The sequence below is a fragment of the Struthio camelus genome, chromosome 3, assembly GCF_040807025.1.
Source record: "Struthio camelus isolate bStrCam1 chromosome 3, bStrCam1.hap1, whole genome shotgun sequence".
NCBI lineage: Eukaryota > Metazoa > Chordata > Aves > Struthioniformes > Struthionidae > Struthio > Struthio camelus.
Window position 1 is genome coordinate 58351404 of NC_090944.1, and position 13475 is coordinate 58364878.

Sequence of the window (13475 nt, forward strand, 5' to 3'; positions counted from 1 at the left end):
CGTGGTTAATGAGCACCTGCCGGTGAGTGCTGGGCAGGTGATGGTAATTTCACCGGACACGCAAGAAGAGCCTCTCCAGAGAAGGGTGCTGCCCTTTCCAGACGTCCTCCTCTCTGGTTTGGGTGGTGTCAACGTTTAGACCAGAGATACTCACAGGAAAAACTCTTATTTGCGCAGGAGGACCATATCCAAGAGATGGGGGTGCCCACAGGAAAGGAGGGGAGTGAGACACAAGTAAAACTCCCTTTTCCCATTTAACTGCTTTTCCAAAACAAAGCGGGGAGGCAATGCCATTTGGCGCACTTCTATTAAGGGCACGTCCCACGCTGGAAACGTTTATTCTGAGCTCAGAAAAGCATGATGCAGGGCCAGGTTCATCCCCAGCATAAACATCGGTCGCCGGGTTGTCAGCGCAGCGTCCTGCTGGAGCCGAGCAGCCGCAGCGCGGGACGCGGCGGGCAGGGCGGCGGGCGGCCCTGCGTGGGACGCTGGTGGGAGAGACGAGGCAGGCCGCCGCGCACGGCATCGCCTCTCCAGCGGGGTTTTTACCAGCCCCGCTAGATGAGCTGTCAGGAACGATCGAGGAGATCTGGGGCCCTACCAGACACTGGGGAAAGGCTCCCTGCCTGCCGCCCGGGCCCCGAAATACCCTGCTCCCACCACTTGCCCCTCCGCACCCCTCTGCTCCCTCATGACACTCCCCTCCCCACTCGGCAGCTCCTAGAAACCCACTTTCCTCTTTTTATCATCCTTTTTCCCCCTCATTTAGAAGCGCGAGGAGGGGAGACGGGAGCCACCGCCGCCGGTGCCCGACACCCCACTGGGCCCCAGGGGAGGCCTCATCCCTCCACAGCGCGGCCGGGGGCCTCCGCTGCCCCCTTCCCCCCTCCCCACCACCCCCGAGCCCCTGTGGGGTTTTTTGGTGGGGGGGGGGCCGAGAGGAGGCAGCGGGTGAGCCCCTTGCTCGGGGGCTCCTGTCAGGCGGCGCCACCACCCCCGGGGGCCCTTGGCGGGGCCAAAGTGAAAGTGAAGCGACTCCCAAAGCGGGGAAGGGGGAACCGGCAGAGCCATGTGACAGCTGGGAAGCAGCCCGGCCGCGCCGGCCTGAGCAGGGTGGTTAATGGCCGGCGGGGGGGGGGGAAAGATTTCGGTTATTATTTTTAACCGGCGGCGGCAGGAGCGGCCGCGGCGCCCCCCCCCTCCCCCGCCGTCTCCCTCCGCGCCCGTCCCTGGAGGCGGCAGGAGGCCGGGCGGGCGGCTCGCCCCCTCCGCCAGGGTCCTGCCGGCCCGGGTAGGGCAGGGCAGGCGGGTGCCTCGTCCCCTCCGCCACGGCTGCTCGTGGCTCGCCCTCCCCGGCAGGGTCACGGCGATTTTTTTCCCCGGGTGTTTTTATTATTATTATATATATATTTTTAACTGCCCCTGGTGCCGCTTTGTGCCGGGCGCGATGAGGCGAGGGGCCGACCCGCGGCGCCCGGCGGCAGGTAAGCGGGGCGGGCGGGCGGGCGGCTCCGAGGCAGGGCCGCGCAGGGGGCGGCCGGCCGGCTCTTAACGTGGGCGCGGGCGCGGCCCCGCCGCGCAGGGAACCGCGGCCCGGCCCGGCCTGGCTGGTGCTCAGTGACACTTGGTCCCAACCCCCCCCCCCATCCCCTTCCCACCTCCCATCACCCCCCCCCCTTCCCGCCGCCGCCCGCCCCTAAACCAGCCCCGTCCTCACTCACACGGGTGTTTCTGTGCTCCCAGCCGCGCAGGGACTTGCGGGGGTGCGTCCCTTTCTTCGTTTCATTTAAACTATATATATATATATATTTATTTATATGAAAACTTATCACCGCCACCCGAAAGGAGCCCCCCCCCCGGGCCAACAACCCCCAGCTGAGGTTTCTGCCCCCCCCCCCGCCCGCCCCGATTCCCCCGTGTTTTAACTCTTCCCCGTCCCTCCCCGATGTTAGACCTGTCTCCCGCTGCGTATCTTTTCCCCTCTCCAGCCTGCGCACCCCGTTACCTCCCGCGCTCCCCCCTCCAGCCTCCTCCTGTGGCTTTTTTCTTCCCCCCCCCTCCTTTTTCCCCCCTTGTGTGTGTGTTTCTAAGGGATTTCTCTCCAACCTGTCTGTAGGTATGTTTGTGTAACCAGACACTGAGAGTAGCTGTCTGCCGCGGAATTAACTCGGCAACCCCCAAAGCCTAGTTTGCATTCAAGAGAGGTGTTTGTTTTGCAGGTTTAAACCTCCAGACGGGTTGAAGAAATCGCCCGAAAGGAACCACTTGGCAGATTTTGTTTCCTCCCTTGAAATCCCACTGGACGTGGAGCAGGTGGGGGATCAGGAGGGGAGTGATTTTGGGGGTGGAGGTGGGGGGGGTGGAGAGTGACCAGGGTACGGGATGGAGGGGGAGCGGGGTGTAAAGTTGGGGGGCCGGAGCCGCGTCTCCCCTCCTTCCTCCCCACCGAGCGCAGGGAAGACCGCTCAGGGCTCTCGCTTTTGTTTGTTAAAAATAAATACTACAGAAGTTGGCAAATTTCGTAGTTTTAGAGAAGTGAATTCTCTCCAGGATTAACGTGAAAAATGTTGATGTTTGAGGAACTACTCTTGCTCAACCCGTAAATAAAGTGGAGATGTTGACAGTTTGTCTAGCCTCTGGTAAACGAGAACAAAAAAACATTTCATTTCTTGCAGGGCATCAATAATTGTGAGGGTGGGAGGGAGAGGAAGGAGTTTAACTATTAACCTTTATCTGGGATCGTAAATGAGCTGAAACTCGTGTTTCTGAAGCTTCTTTTATGCATTTGCTTTTCTGTCCTTCCCCCCTCTGCTTCCCTTCCCCGGAGATGGTGAAAGGTAAATGAAAATGATGATGCTCACATTAATTGGACAAGCAGGCGATTTTATGGCTCACCAGTAAAAAATAAATGCCACGGGAAAGTTGCTGTTTGTAGTTCAAGCGGTGGGAAAGTGGTCTGGAAGGGGTGGGGGGGTGGCAAAGCAGCAGGGCTGGCTGCAAGTTGTGCTGTTACATTAGGGGGGGATGTTTTTGTGTTTCCAGAGCATTCACTTGAAGACGCCGGAGGACGATTTGCAGAAGGTAAGAGAGCCTTTTCTCTGCCAAAGATTACCCTCCCAGGCCATGTGCTGTGCAGCTACCTGAGTATTTGTCGTGCAGCTGAGGGCCCGTAGTGCCAGCTAATTCGCGTGTCTGTGTCCCAGTGAAGTGATAAATAGGAGACTGCTGTGCTGTTGGACTTTGGGGAAATACAGCTTTTTACAGCAAACAAATAGGTTGCTTTTACACACCGAGTTACTAGTTAGAGCTGATGAATTCCTCCCTTCCAAAAAAGGATACTCTTTCTTTTCTTTAACAGGATATAGTATGATTAAGAAAACTGGAGAGGAAGAGCACAAAGAAAAAGTTCTGGTTGCAATCCTTTTCTACACGTGAAAGTAATATGCCTAACTTAACGTGTAGGGCTTTTCCAACAGAGATGTTGAAGTTAATTGCAGTATGAATCGGGGAAAAAAATGCTCGTACCTTCTTAATTGCAGCTTTCACCAACATGTGGTATGTTACTTTGTGTCACAACTCTTGTCTGAAGTGAAATAAAATGACTCTTACTTCTCCTGAAAATAAACCGTGTCCAGTCACCAGAGTTTTTCTCCTTTCCAGAGGCTTAATGAAGTGGAAGCAAGAGGTTTTGGGGAAGAGACATGGGTAGGGGAGATATGGAATCATAAAATTGGCAGAACAAGTGTTTTCTGGGGGGCTTTGTTTGGCAGTATTGCAGTTATAAGCAAAATATGCTTTTCCAGTAAGGTTATTCCAAATGGCAATTATGAAACACTTTTTTTTTTTTAAAGTTCTTAGGAAGAACATCTTAGTTGTCATGATGTTGTCATTCTCTTGTCTAGCAATTGAAAATATAAAAATTGAGTAATGCTGTTTGTTCTCATGAGTTATTGTAGAAATCTGTACAGCATACTCGGTTCTGAGGGAGTTCCTCTGTTCCCTCCCCCCTACTTTAAATGAGTCTGCCAGCAACAAGTGTGTTGATATACTGATCTGAAGGACTTGGGCATGGTGCCAACTCAAGCAATTTAAATGACATGGTTAATAGTATCTGTACTGTCCTTATCACACAGTAGTTGTCTTTAATAAACTCAGTGAACTTCCAAGTGATAATCATGGATGATAAATTAACTCAAGTCCTAGCTCCCCTATTCAGATGAATTCTGTTTTGCTTTGGTTGATAAATAATGAATAGTAATTCCAGCTGAACGATCAGGATCTGTAAAATAGATCTCTCTCCTCTAAATATATATATATATATTTTTTTTTTGAGGCAAATAAGAGCCAAACAGACTATCTTAAAGTATTTTAATGCTATAGTATTCTGAAGGCTAGCAGTGTCATTTTTCTTAAGTTTTTCTGCAGTAATAAACTTATGTGGAACAGTGCATCCTTCAAATGAATACTTACCGAACACTACAAAAGATGAAATAATTTTACATAAAGCAGATTAAGTCAGTATAATATGCCAACAAATTAAAACATTCTGTAACTCCTGTGAAGTATTTTGCATGGAAGTGAAAATGATTGTTCTATCTATTTCATTTTGAAACAGATAATTTTTTTTAAAAGCAGTTAATATAATTGCAGAAGAATGCATACTTACAAACAGTAAGCTTTTTCACAGTGGGAGTTTTAAGTTTTGCATACCTCTAACATTCATACTTTTCTCTTGTAGAATTAAGAGACTAGAATGTAATGTGAAGGTACAGAGGAAGAGGCAGAGTAGTACAATTGATAATTTAACTGAAAATTGTACGTATGGCTACTTAGTTTGTGATTTTTATTTTTTGAGATATTTGCTCCTAAAAATACCTGTGCTAGATCTCATCTTCCTGATTTCCAAACCTGCTAAATCGTGCCAAAAGCCATAGGAAGACTCATGTTCTCAACAGCTGTTAAGAGATTGCTAAGGCACTTAATAAAGTGTGTCATGTCGTATAATTTTGACTGAAATAGTGTTATGTGCTAAACTGGTAAGTTTGGAAATACCCTTCTTAATGACCAGTCCTTGAAAACTAGACAAATCTGCATGCATTTATGTAATGTCATAGGTTTGATTTCTTACTTCTTTATTTGCAAAATTCATTCCTCTGAGACTGGTGAAAATTAACTAGATTCTACCTATCTTTTAAAAGTAACAATAGCTAAAGAATAAAAATCATTGATTACTTTACTAAAAGCCATATACAAAAGAATCATCTGACATTTTTATTGTATTTTATTTTGTGGCTGGCTAGTTATATGGTAGCCACAACAAAAAGTTAGCTGAGTGTTAACTTTTGTGAAAGTGAGTGACTGAACCTGAGATAGTACTGAAATGTTATCATGAAACTTAACTTCTGTGGCCCAGAGAATAGGGCAAAGAACGGAGTGTGTCTTTATGTGTGTATTGATTATATGGTAGACACCTTAATGCCATTCCTCGACAGTAGGAACTTGTATGCCTCATCATTTAAAAATAAATGTTACTTGGAACCAAAAAATATTTAGGAAGATACCTGATGATGTGAAGGCACAGTATTTCTAGCAACCATTTCTGATATTTGATAACTTGCCCCCCCTTTTTTTTTTTTTTTGATGCTGTGAAATCATGGCAACGGCTTTCTGATACTCAGGATGTGAAGTTAAAACTGGTCTTCATTGTTAAGCCTTGTAATTTATGAATTTTTTCCCTGCTGCCCTTCTCAAACCTGATAGCTCTTTCAGTTTCACAGCTGGCTTCATGTTCCACTTTTCTTTTTGCTTTGAACACGGAGTGGAAAGCTTGTCAACGTCTGCAGTCACACTGTTCAGTGCAGGGATGGGTGGTGATGCTTGAAACCATATGGGTGTTACTATTCAGTAATTTTTCCACTGTTCCTGATTCCCCTTTCTCATTAAAAACGATGTTAAGAGATCTCTTTATTAGCAATGTATCTCGTTAGTATGGAAGCACATGATGTTTCACATGTGTTTTCTAATGTTTTGCAAAGATAAAATTTACTACTTTAAGCAAAAGCTGGATGCATTAAATGCCCAGCAAATGTGTTTTAAGTTCAGAAAGACGTACAGATGTAGGTGTGCCTAAACCAGGTGAGTGTAGGGCCATTTCTCTTTGGCATGCATCTTTCTGTTTTGTCTTCCCTTTTGCCTTGTTCATCACCTAAGACCTGAAATCGCTGACATGCGTAAAGAGTGCAATCTTACTGCTGTGAGGAACGCCACTGAAGTAATTGGAGTAATTTTCAGTAAAGCAGTACTCTGTTTGCAGAACTGACTGGCCCTTGTGTTTTAAGCCCTGCAGGGCAGGGAATTGTCTTCAGTGTATTTTCTATAAAGTGCCTGGCATGCCTCTGTGTGCCAAAAAATGATAAAGAATAACAAATAGTTGATAATTTATGTAGATTTTTTTTGTTGTTATGGAATTTGCCTATAGGGTTATTTCTAGCGCAAAAAAAAAAAAAAAACCCGCCAGAGTGGCCTCCAGCTGGGGCAAAATGTACTCTAACGGTGGGAGAAGCTTTTAATCGAAATAAAACACACATTTGATCGATAGTATCTTCTGTGAAGCCATAGGGCCAAACATCAACTGGCGTAAATCAGTATATCTCTGCTGAGTCTGTGGAGACACAGATGACTTGCACCAGATGATGTGAGCATCCTTTTTGGCTTTAACAGTTTTCCTTTAATCTTCTTGCCACTTAAACTTTTACTATGATCTGCCCACATTCCAGAAGCGTGGACTGAAGATGGGATAACGTTTCCCTATTTTCCTCCTCCTTTAAGCCTTTGGTGGCTTTTCTTTTATATGATGATGTATGCTTTATTAATTATATATGTTCTAATCCACCTCCAAGCCTGTGAAGGTACCTGTCCTCAAAAATCACACCTGAAATAGTGTCATTAAATATTCAGGAGCATTCCAGTCTCGTCTAGCTTGCCAGATGTAGGTGTATCATAAACAGCTTCCTGATGATACTGTATTTGTGATTAAAGGGTCCCAAGTACTCTTGTTAGTAACCTTCTTATTAGTCATTTGTTTGATGTGAAGAAGTTCAGAAACATTGCCCCCCCCCAACTATTTCCCAGAAATGATTTTACTGTCTGCCTAGTCTCTTAACGTTTTTAGTAGCTAAATGGCATCATTTGTGAGAAATAACTGAAAATGTTTAGTGTGCACATCTTGTGCAGTGGGAAGACTGGAATGATATTTGGGTAATAAAGGGAAGGAATAAATGATTTTTTTTTTCTTTATCTTCCAGACTACTAATAAACGTTTTTGAAGGCAGTGTTAGTAAACTAGCTCTTGGCAGGCATGGGAGAACTGTTGTAGAGCAGAGGGCTGTTGATTTTCAAAAGTTCAAGCTAAATCTTTTTCTTTCCTATTGAAAGTATAATGCAGGTTTTGGAATTTCAGTATAAATATTTTTAACAAAACTTGCTATCTTAATCAATGAAGTGAAATAATGAAGCTTGTTAGATGATTACCCAAAACTGATGCTTTTGGAGAAAGATGGGAGACTTGAGAATTTGTGCTGTGCGTTCAGATTTGGAAGCAAGGGAGATATCATAAATCCTCCCCCTGCTTCCCAGCAGCTATAAGGAGAATGTGATTAACTGCATAATCATTTCTGCTCAAACTTCTTCTCACCCTATGCCCAACTTTTCCTGAGGTTTATAGACTAATAATATCTTCAGTCGAAGAAAAGCAATAAGACGAAAGCAAAATGTTATCCCCAGATGCTGCAGTGATAAAGGTTACACAGAAATGCCTGTATTGCCTGATAAAGAGTGGATTCTTCAAGTGGAAACAAGCTTACTGCCTTTCCTTTGAACTGACTGGAAACTTACTTTCCTCTTTCTGGCTTGCCAGTTCCTCCAGAGCTGTAAAGGACTGAAGTAACTAAAGCTTTCACCAACCTTTTATTAAAGCAGGAAATATATGCAATTACAACAGTTCAAGTGACTCAATAAAGATACATGGAAAACCAATAATATATGCAATAATTTTACTTCTTACAGGACTCAGATGTAGATTTCCTTTTCATTTGTAGTTAGGAAAAACTTTGGATAAAAATTGTGATGCAAAAGGGCAAGAGCTGATGCTGTAAAACAAACAAACAAAAAATGCATGTTTCAGAGGCTATCTTGGTTCTGTTTTCTACTTGGTGATACAATCTTTGCAGAAAGTGGAAAATATTCTTGGAAAATTCTGAACTTGACTGTAAGACTATAGTACTTAGTCATTTTCAGAAATATGTGTCTCTTCAGTACGCTGAAGAGTGTGCAAGGAGAAATGTTTTCAATCTTTTTTTTGTCTATTTTACTGTCAGAAACACTTTGTGTCTCAAATTAGTCCTAACAGAACATCAGCTCCAGTTAAGTTATGGCAGTTTATACCAGCTGAGGATCAGATATAATACTGACTTAAGAGTTCAGACCTGCTAATATAACATTCAGTGGGGTGAAATTTCATAGACAGCGTGTTGTTCTAAAGAAAATTGAACTTTGAAATTTTTATCCAAGAACATTTCCTAAAAATGCAAATTTATAAGATGCTTTCATATCACAGGTTATTTTAGCATTTTTAAAGGTTTTGTTAAACTTTTGTATGGTATTTACAGACTCCAGCTAATGATGAAGAACCAAATACCATAAAACTGCATTGCAGATTGCCCTATCTAATAGGGTATCTATAGTTGCAAATACAGCATTGAAATTTAATTCATAGGTAGCTAAAATAAAGTCATTTCTGTGTTCAATCCTGTAAAACTAACAGGTCATGAAATGGAGAATGATTTATATTAAATATTTTCAATTAAATTCTATGTTTTTTAATGAAATTGCACAAGTGGATAAAATGTGAAAGATGGATGTTGGGAAATGATTTCGAGAAACTGAAGTAAGGGTTTTTTCTTTGGTCTTTTTTTCAAGTGGAGATCAGTAAAACTAGAAATGATTGCTTTTGTATGAACTTTGTACATAAGAGAAGAATATCTCTGAGAGAATATCTTAAGTTTTATAAATATTTTAATTGCATTTTTAAAACAGTGAAAGAAATGATAAGCTATGGATTGCTTTTGCCTCTAGTGAGTATTTTAGGGATACATCTCAGAGTATTTTATATATTAACTACAGATCACTCTTAGCCAGTCACAAAAACTCTGCATGGTGCCGACTCATGTATGGGTTTTTTTTTTTTTTTAATCAAACTTATTTGCTTCTGTATTATAAACAATTTGAGTAACATACTGGAGTTCTGCTATTGCATGCAGGAGGTCCAGTAACTTCGGCAGATGAGGATTTTATCCTTCTACCCTTATTCTGCAGTCTTATTTGTACGAGTTAAGCGTCCAGTTATATGGACTGCAGTGTGAAGGGAACACATGGGACTGTGCACAGACAGAAAGTTGTTTGCGTGGGTGTTTCCAGGATCAGAGCTGTTTATTGTAACTCGGCCCTCATGATTGCAAAGCCGAGTCATATTAAAAACTAGAATTAATCTTGAAAATAAATCTAGTTACCCTTAATTTTAACATGCATTTGACAGAATCCTAAAATCTTCTAACTGAGAATATTTTTCTGCTGTTTTTATGTATTGAGTTATATGTTCTAGGACTTATTCATGAAAAAATAGGGGAATATATCTATCCAAAACAATTCTTAAAAATGACACTATTTGATAAGGTTATCTACTAAAAATACAGGGGAAATGAGATCTGACTGAGGTAAAACCAGGTAAATAGCTTTCAGCTCTACTTTTGTTATTCAAGAAGAAAAAGAAACAATAGGTGCTGTTTAGAGTCAGGAGCTGCCCTTCTAACCTCTGCCGCTCTTAAAATGCCTGAAGGTTATTGCATGGTTCGTGGTGGCTTTTATGCTTGCAGTTCAACTTTTAATTTTCTAACAAAAGGAGATGCAGTACCAACCTACTGATAAACACAGTGCAGAGCAATTGGAGAGAAAAATAGACTGCTGAATTCCTCACGCTGCTTTTTCTCCTTTCCGGTTACTGAAGCGTATTAGCATATTTGTAACAGAAAAAGCGCTGCGTCCCTTGTTAAGCTGCCAAAGCTGGAGATTGATTTTTTTTTTTTTTTAAAGTAGGATCAGTGTTTCTGGGGAGATAGGGTGTGTTTTCGCATTAGATAGTGGCCCAAAAGAACAATCTCGCTGCGTGCTGTTTACAAGGAGCGCTCTTAAGGTCCTTGGGGACCATATCTATTTCAACAAGATTTCTAGTTCTTGCCGGACGGACAAAGTTGAGCCGAGTTAGGCTTAAAGGCAGCCATCCCCGGATCACAGCTCCGGCTGCCTGGTGCAGAGGTGTATTCTGCCAGCAGCCCCTCTGCCCTGCAAACGAGGGCGCAGTGCAAGTAATACAGGAAAAAATCCCAGCCACTGCATTGGTCTGTCCTTTTATGTGATGCTCGAATTTGCTGGTGTAATTTTTGCCAGGTAGGCTGTGTTTACAGTGCCGTGCTTACCGTGATGCTTTGTGCTTGGATACCGGTGCGATCTGAGGAGAGAAGGGGTCATCTCCTTAAGGTATTGTTTTCCAGCGCCGTTGGAAGTAATGGAATGTAACAGTTTTAGGAATGTACACCTGTGAGTATATAATAGAGAGTATCTGTTTGTGTATTTTTGCCGCTGACATCCAGATCAAAGGTCCTCGAGGTGTTGTTGTGGTGAGAAAAAGGGAAAGGGGCCACACGTCTTACCAACTCTGACCTGCCGTCTTGCTCCTTGTTTGCAAGTTTTCACTAGAAAACCGGTTAGGAGCTTGCTTGGATGAGATGACTTACTTTCAGGGGTTCACTCACTGTGTAGGAGTATTTAGTTCAAGAAATGGCAGATTCAGATCTTAAGTGATTAAAAGAAGAAATGCTAGCTGCAAATGATGCTGGTTAAATACTGAAACTGATGCCTGACCTTGCATGAAACAGTGTTGGGATATTGTCAGAAGGACTTAAGAAAACATTGTGTTGTGAGTGTTACACCATGACTAGCGATGCCAGAAAGAAGCTGAAGAACGTATTTGGCCCTTTAAAAACACATACCAGCTAAAGCATCTTCGACTCTTTACAAATACGTGTCAGCTAAAACCAAAAGCTAAGGAGGAGTCTGTCTCTTTCCTTGCAGCTTGCTCACAGCTAAATGAAATATATCCCATAATGGAGGATCCCTCAGGCCCTGGAAGTTGTTTAATTAATCATCACTTTCAGCCTGCTCATTAATTGGCTTTTCTCTTCACATGGGCAAATGAAAAATATGGTTACACCTGGGAGAAACAATGACACCTGTTAATTCTTCCCCTACTGTTAAGCAGTGTTTAAAAAAAAAAAAAAAACTAGATTTCATTTTAGATATGCAGAATAAGTAGAATTATGATTGCTTGCTTTGTTTTTGTGTAAGTTATGTGAGAATCGTGCTGTTGCATATTTGTGTCATATGAATGTGTTATTACATCTGACAGTGATTCTCATCTTTCGTAACTGAACTTTTTAAAAAGCAGAAATATTAGCTTTTTATAGTACAGATAGACTTTTAATACCAAATTTTTGCTCACTACAGTGGCATATCTGAATTGATTTTTGTATAACAAAGGTATCTTAAGTAAGAGTCAAAACTGTCCCCATCACAGTTATCAGTGGTTTTCTGCTTCTATTACATTACCATTTTGGTCATGATAGACTTCTGGGCACCTTATGATGTAGTTTATCATGTTGCTTCAGCACTGAGGCCCTGTCAGCACCAAGGAATTTCAGGAAGAATTTTCCATTGGCTCAACTAAGCCAGTAGCGGCATTGTGAGAATTTTAGATGAAAATCCGAGTGCAGACATGGCCTAAGGGAAATTACTTATATGTCTGATTTCAAACACGTTTGCAAAGCAGTAGTAAGATGGGGTGTTGGATAGCTGTGGTCAACGAGGACTTAGCTTGCTCTTCACGCTCTTTGTGTGTAAGACCTCTTGCGATCTTTTTTCCAATGTGTTATGGAATGTTATTGGCATTTTGATAATAAATATTTTTCTCTTTCCCTGTGGGCTCTGCAGCTCCAGTCTGCTCGGGATGAATTCCTGCAGCACATTTTTTGCTTTCTGTGTTCAGGTCTCGGACATCAGGACTCTTAGTAGTGGATAAAGACTGTTGTTAGGACAGTTTTATTTAAGATATTCTTTCCGAGTGAGTTGGATCAACTCTTCATTTTGCTTTGTCCAGAACTTATTCCGTAGAAAGTCACAAGCTGTGTATAATTTGCAAATGTTTGCTTTAGTTGCGCAGTTTTCACAGTGTGTTCCCCTAGTCGAAGGGTGGGGAAAATATGCAGTAAGGCCTGTGACACCATTTCATGCAACCCTCGGCCACATGGTTTTATTTTATTTGTGCGTTCTGTTGGCAGGCGCTAAAGGGGGTGTGAATTCATGGCCTGCTAATTTTGCTTGGAAGGTCTCTTCAACCACCAGCACAAAAAAGGGTTACCAGCCTTTCTTTTGCCAAGGCTGTGCAGCAGCAGCACGTGCTGTCGTGATCACGAGGCTGGCTTTTTGTAATTCCCTTTTAGTAAAGCCTTCAGCCAAGCTTCTCCTTTACTTGCCACTTGTTCAGAAAGCAGCAGCAGGTTTGCTTGTCAGCTTGTGGTACTGTAATCTTACTCTGTCAGCCCTCTATTTCTTAAGTTGGCAACTGATGAAGTAGTAACTCGACTTTAAGGTGCTGCTGAGATACATACATTATATATATATACACACACAGACACTTTTATATCTATTTTTAAAGCTTGCAATATGGTGGGGCCTAGTTACCTTAAAGAGTGCTTCCTGGAGCTTTGTTCTGAAGGACGTTTGTGTTCGGCTCCTAACCCGTTTAAGGTTCCCAGTGTTATATTAGCTATGACGGTGACTAAATGTTTACCTGCTGGACCTTGGAGTTCTCCTCCTCCACCCCACCCCTCCAAAGTCTCATCTAGTCCATCTTTGGCCATTTTGCCAAAATAGCATCGCTCCAAAAGGAGCAGTCCCGCAACAGTTTAAGCCGATCTATGTCATGGCTCCTGCAAGTGCTCTCTTTCCTTCCAGCTGTGGCCAGGTGTTCATGGGGTCTCTCTGGACCTAGCACCATCTGATCCCACAGGAGCCAGCTTATGGCACCCAACCAGCAGAAGGCCAACCTACAGAAAATAAAATAGCTTTCGGCAGGGTTAGCTCCTTCAACCAGCTCATTCATGCTCAAGCTCCCCTGCCAGCTGTGCAGAAGTGGTGGGAGCAGACAGCCCTGGACGGGAGAAACGGTAGAGCTGTTGCAGCACCAATATGATCTAGATCCCTTGAAAGTGTTGTAGAAACACAGCTTCCTAGTACTAACATGAGCCTTCTCTCCTAGCACGAGTGCTATTACAGGTTATTTCTAAGAGGGAAAGACTTCTAATTTT

General features: G+C 43.1%; 1 protein-coding gene across 3 annotated transcripts in view; it reads left to right on the forward strand.

Annotated features, from left to right (window-relative positions):
- The first annotated feature begins 1068 nt into the window (after window positions 1-1068).
- PRDM1 (PR/SET domain 1) overlaps window positions 1069-13475 on the forward strand; it is a 104192-nt gene continuing 91785 nt past the window's right edge. Inside the window, exons 1-3 of one of the 3 annotated variants that reach the window (XM_068937919.1) lie at window positions 1069-1484; window positions 2220-2313; window positions 3043-3081. The gene's annotated coding sequence lies outside the window, so the exon portion shown is untranslated. Of the gene's footprint in view, window positions 1485-1718; window positions 1764-2097; window positions 2117-2219; window positions 2314-3042; window positions 3082-13475 lie in introns of those variants that run through there. The other 2 variants (XM_068937920.1, XM_068937921.1) reach the window with 2 other exon arrangements.